This window comes from Callorhinus ursinus, unplaced genomic scaffold (assembly GCF_003265705.2).
Source record: "Callorhinus ursinus isolate GAN/ISIS: 27379988/994484 unplaced genomic scaffold, GSC_fseal_2.0 scaffold11, whole genome shotgun sequence".
In the NCBI taxonomy this organism is placed as follows: Eukaryota; Metazoa; Chordata; class Mammalia; order Carnivora; family Otariidae; genus Callorhinus; species Callorhinus ursinus.
In genome coordinates, this window is record NW_027397073.1 from 11,745,296 (window position 1) to 11,751,757 (window position 6,462).

The following is a 6,462-nucleotide window of genomic DNA, read 5'->3' on the forward strand; positions in this document are numbered from 1 at the left end:
TATATATATATATATATATATATATATATACACACAATGGTATATTTTGCAGCCATCAAAAAACCAAAATCTTTCCCTTTGCAATGATGTGGATGGGATGGAACTAGAGGGTATTATGCTAAGCGAAATAAGTCAATCAGAGAAAGACAAGTATCATATGATCTCACTGATATGAGGAATTTGAGAAACAAGACAGAGGATCATAGGGGAAGGGAGGAAAAAAATGAAACAAGATGAAACCAGAGAGGGAGACAAACCATAAGAGACTCTTAATCTCAGGAAACTAACTGAGGGTTGCTGGAGTGGTGGGGGGTGGGAGGGATGGGGTGGCTGGGTGATGGACACTGGGGAGGGTATGTGCTGATGAATCACAGACCTGTACCTCTGAAACAAATAATACATTATATGTTAAAAAAAAAAAAGATAATAGGAAGGGAAAAATGAAGGCGGGAAATTGGAGGGGGAGATGAACCATAAGAGACTATGGACTCTGAGAAACAAACTGAGGGTTTTGGAGGGCAGAGGGGTAGGGGTATGGGTTAGCCTGGTGATGGGTATTTAGGAGGGCACATAGTGCATGGAGCACTGGGTGTAATACGCAAACCTTGAATCATGGAACACTACATCAAAAACTAATGATGTAATGTATGGTGACTAACATAACAAAATAAAATTTAAAAAAATAAACTTTGGTACATCCAGACAATGGAATATTATTTAGCACTATAAAGCTACAAAAAAAAAAAAGAAATGGAAGAAACATAAATGCATATTGCTAAGTGAAATAAACCCATATGAAAATGGTACATACTCTGATTCCAACTATATAATACTTTGGAAAAGGCAAAACTATGGAGACAGTAAAAAGATCAATATATTGATCTTTTTCTTGCCAGGAATTGGGGGGGGGGTGGAGGAAGAATGATTAGATAGAGCACAGGAGATTTTTAAGACAGTGGAAATACCCTGTATGACTTTGTCATTGTGGACACATGTCATTACACATTTATCCAATCTCATAGACTATACAACACCAAGAGTGAACTGTAAGGTAAACTATGGACTTTGGGTGATAATAATGTGCCAATGTGGGTCCATCAATTGTAGCAAATGTGTCACTCTTGTAGAGGAGGCTATCCATGTGTGGGGGCAGAGGGCATATGAGAAATCTCTGTACCTTCCTCTCAATTTTATTGTGAACCTAAAACAGCTGGGAAAAAATTAAAGTCTTTAAATATTTAAAAAAAGAAAAACACCACCATCTTCTCTGAAGGAAGAGGAATCTTCCTCTCTTATGTATGTAATTAACATGATCTGCTACATAACCTCATTATATAAATACAGGTGTAATCTCTTTTTAATTTTTCAAATTGATCTTGAATACTCTCCTCCATTACTGGCAAAAGATATGTTTTCTCCCACATGGACATACATTTTTTAAATTATTTATTTATTTTAGAGAAAGAAAGCATGGGCAGGGGAAGTGGGAGAGAGAAAGAGAATCTTCAACCATACTCCCTGCTGAGCTCACAGCATGAAGCCTGATGTGGGGCCTGATCCCATAACCTTGAGATCATGATCTAAGCCTAAATCAAGAGTCAGCCACTTAACTAACTGAGCCACCCAGGCACCCCCCACATATACATATATTTTAATTGTCCAAAAACCCTTAGGGATTTGCTCCATCCCAAGGAGGCCCTTTTTTTTTTTTTTTTTCCAGTTACAGGAATGGAAAGTATCAGCTAAGTTACCTACTACTGCTGTTGCTACTCCCAGCCAAAGAGTATCACTAATAAAACCTGGTCCTCTCCCAGAGATACTCCCCACTTCAGGGCTCTGGCCCAAGTAAGTCCCTTTACATGCAGCCATGATGCACTATATTGCTCTCCAAAGTTGTATCTTCTTTAGTTCATTCATTACATAATCATTTCTCCCCAAGTGGGACAATGCATTTCATTTATTTTGCTGTGATTAATTCAATGGCACCGGTAGTATTAGCTACATTAATATATATTTTAGTAATACAGAGGTACACTACTAAACAGGGGACAATACACTTTCCTTTTTCATATGATGCTTGCAAGGATTTGCACTTTTATGATAGTCTTTTTCTAGAAAGGGAGAGAGTGATATGAATATTGTAGTGCGAGCACGTGACAATGATGGCTCTAAAATACTTCTAAGTAGGAAGAGCTAAGACTAAAATACATTTATTTTAAATATGAGGCATGAAGTAAATTACATTCAACACAATAATATTATAAAGAGAAGTTGACAATTTATTGTATTTAGAGACTCTGTGTGCTATCACACCTGACCAGAAATAGCTCTCCTCCACCAAAAATATAACTTCTAGGTACTTGTATCCATCTTGTCCCTTAACCCTGATTCTGTCTTCTTGCTTTGTGAGATTTTCCCTAAGGCCCCTGGTGTCCTTACCTTTCCAAACACATTAATTATTGTGATAATCATGTTTAGAGTCTGTTCAACCAGGTCCACTAGGTCAGGATTTATAATTCTCAAATTTCTCAAATTTCAGGTGGTCCTGTTTGAATGTCTCTGTGACAAACATGGAGATACAATGACGGATCTCCTTTTGAGAAAGGACCTGTGGCCAGCTATGGGCCTACAGTCAACAGTCAGCCTCCAGCATCAGCTCCTTCAGGACCTGCCCGAAATGCAAAGAGCCATCTTGCTCAAGGTCATACTTACCTGTGGCAGCCCATATGTGGAACAAAGTCAAAGTAAAAAGGTAGGGCCATTTCAGATGATACAAAGGGGAAATTTTGGTCCAGAACCTCTGCTGAGGTTGGTGGAGACTTTGCCAGGTTGTCATCATTCACCTTCTTCTCACCAATCCCCTTCCTTCCTCTTTCTGTTATGCGCATCCATTTCTAGTAAGTATCTTAACATCTCAACTCCATCTCCACCTCTGATTTTAAAGACTCCTTCTCAGGCGCCTGGGTGGCTCAGTTGGTTAAGCGACTGCCTTCGGCTCAGGTCATGATCCTGGAGTCCTGGGATCGAGTCCCGCACCGGGCTCCCTGCTCAGCAGGGAGTCTGCTTCTCCCTCTGACCCTCTTCCCTCTCGTGCTCTCTATCTCTCATTCTCTCTCTCTCAAATAAATACATAAAATCTTTAAAAAAAAAAAAAAGACGCCTTCTCAGTTTTTCATTCTTTCATCCCAAAAAAGAACACCTTAAATGCATTGGTCCACCTCTTCTCTAGAACTGTACATAAAAATGATCATTGTCATTGGAGACTTTCAATGACAATAATCAATGGGGACTCCCTCATTAACTCATGAAAGGTTGCACTTTTGTCTCCCCTATGGAAACCTATTAGCCATATCTAAGAGAAGAAAGTTAAATGACTCTTCTCTGAACACAATATGTGTGCTCCATACTTGTTATGTCCAACTATGAAGAGAAGTAGCTATCACAACTTCATTCTATTCTGCATCATTGGATACACCGTTAAGTACAATATAAAATGAATTCAGTATATGTTGATGGGTCACTACAGAAAAGAATGGAATAACTTAAAATATGTTACCAAAGTAGAAAATATTCTAACCTAGTCCTCAAACCATATGTTAATTAAAAATAACTAATTTTTAATGAGTGCTTACTATATGACATATAATTCACCTGTATTATGACATCTGAAGCCTATGGAAGTTAAGAAACTCGCTCAGGATCATTCAGCTAATAAATAGCCCAACTGGGCTTAGTATCCTGGTTTAGTAGACTCCACAATTGAATCTCTGGACCGTTTCTGTCTGTTACTGAATTTGTTACTGGTTTCCTTCTCCTTCTGCTCCTCCTTCCCTTCTCCCTTGGGATCCTTGAAATCAATGAAATAGTAACAAGAAGGAAAGAAGGGGAAACAAAAAGAGTCTGAATCTAAAGAAAACAAGCACACTGCAAAACCATATTTGGGTAGCTAGCATAGAATTATTCACTTTCTTTAAACACAAACACACCTTCTGTCTCAGAGTAAAGGTAAATAACTAGATTTTGTTTTTTATAGTCTTCCTTTGTCTTGTTCAGGATTTTCTTTTTCTCAAATAGCCTAAAATATTCTCCTGAACCATGGAACCTTTCAAATGTTGTCAATCCAGTGTGCTTCAGAAAAGATTTCCTCAAAGACAGGTTGTTTGGCTTGAATTAGAGGGTGTCACAGTGGCCAGATGGAAAGCTCAATTTACATTTAATTTTGTTTTCACTGATTTATCAACTATTCCATTGACAAAGAGAGGTGTGACTTCATGGAGTGAGAAAATGCTATTTTCTGCTCATAGTTACATTAAAAAAAAATCAAACCACAGCATGTTCAAAGTTAGCATTTGACAAACATTTTTAATCATGGTTGCCTATCTTCTGAGCACCTTCTGCCCCCACCTCTAGCGAGTCACAGAAGTTGAATTCTGCTTGTAATTCATTATGTGACAGTCTGCATGAGGAGGCAAAAAAAAAGAAGAAGAAAAAACCCTTCTTCTGGGTTTGTCATGCACTGTAGGAAGAGACAGTTCTATAAAGTGTGTTTAAATCTATACAATAGCCTTTCTGATTCTGCACTACTTTTCTTCCTTTCCCATATTTCCCTAAATTGAGTAGGTTGAGGCAAGTCAAAACTGTTACCAGGGGAAAAGGGAAAAATAATTCTAGTTTATAGAAAAGCAAGTAATTCTTTAGGAAAAGGTATGCATTTCTTACACCTCTGAGTAGAGTACCTGTTTAAGTTGCATGTAATTGGGTTCTAAAAGTTTTGATCTTTACGGTGTTGGAGGTCAACAATTTGGAAAAGGAAGCTAAAATTCACTCAAAATATATACTATATGTATATATATAGCTATATAGTAACAGAGATATAGTTATGTACCTTTCACAAATACGGGAATTAATAGCGTTAAAGCATAATCTTGCGCACATCTTCACAGCCATTAAATGATGGAATAAGGAGTTGAATTTCAGTCTCTTTGGTTTCAAAATCCACACTCTCTCTATTATACTGCACTGCCTCGTGAAGATGTTTTTACCTCACCTAGTAAATACAGATGTGGATCATCTGGGGCATCAGTTCATAGCAGGAAACAGCAGGGTGTATCTAGAATGATTAGAACTTACTCAGAAATGCCATTTCCTAAATATATTCCCCACATTCTAATTCATTTACATATACATAAGTTGTGCTCTTTCTTTTATCCCTATAAGAAAGTAACATGTTGATTGTAAATGCCTAGGTTTTAGAAAATTGAATTCTAGAAATATAGAGGCAGTAGTAAAAATATAGATTCTGGATCTTCCTAACCCCCACACAGGTAGTAAAGTTACACATCTATGGCCAACATTTAAAGAAGTAGATGCAAAGATATTCAGAAGAGTCACAAAATATGAGTTATTGGGGGAAACCTTGTATGTTAGCAACATCTGAATTAGAGGAAACAGAGAAGTAGCAGGCCACTATATATAAACCAGAAAATAGAGGAATCCTTGAATTGCTAGCAAATATTGCTGGAAAGCAGAGTGCGGGCCAATCTGAGAATGGCAGCTAAAAATGGGAGAGGATTTTCCTTCTCCAATGGTGGGTGAGTGAGAGCATCAGAGTAAAGTGTGAAGAGGCTGGAGCCATTCAGACCATGTATACTCTAAAATATCCTGGCAGGGCTTACCTCCAGGACAGGGACCCACAGTAAAAACAAACAAACAAACAAACAAACAAACAAACAAAAAACTGCTAGAAGTGGGTCCAAAACCGAAGGAGAATAAGGAAAATAAAGGTTAAGAAAAAGAAAGGTCAAAACTAAAGTTTGGAAGCACCTGGAAACATCAGAAGAAAAAAACTGCATTTTTTTAAGATTTTATTTATTTATTTGAGAGAGAGAATGAGATAGAGAGAGAGAGCATGAGAAGGGGGAGGGTCCGAGGGAGAAGCAGACTTACTGCTGAGCCGGGAGCCCGGTGCGGGACTCGATTCCGGGACTCCAGGATCATGACCCGAGCCGAAGGCAGTCGCTTAACCAACCGAGCCACCCAGGCGCCCCAAAACTGCATCTTTTTTTAAGTAGGCTCCATGCTAGGCATGGAGCCCAACGCAGAGCTTGAACTCACAACCCTGAGATCAAGACCTGAGCTGAGATCAAGAGTCAGACACCTAAGCGACTGAGCCACCCAAGTACTCCCAAAATGCATATTTTTAAGCTCTATCTAAAAACAACAGAAGAGGATGCCTGTGAAATTAGAAATGTTACCTAAACTTTGAATCCAGCCTCCTATTAAGGAAAACTAAGCTCAGAGAAAGAAAAGAAAGAAGAAAGAAAGAAAGAAAGAAAGAAAGAAAGAAAGAAAGAAAGAAAGAAAGAAAGAAAGAAAGAAAGAAAGAAAGAAAAGAAAAGAAAGGAAGGAAGGAAGGAAGGAAGGAAGGAAGGAAGAAAGAAAGAAAGAAAGAAAGAAAGAAAG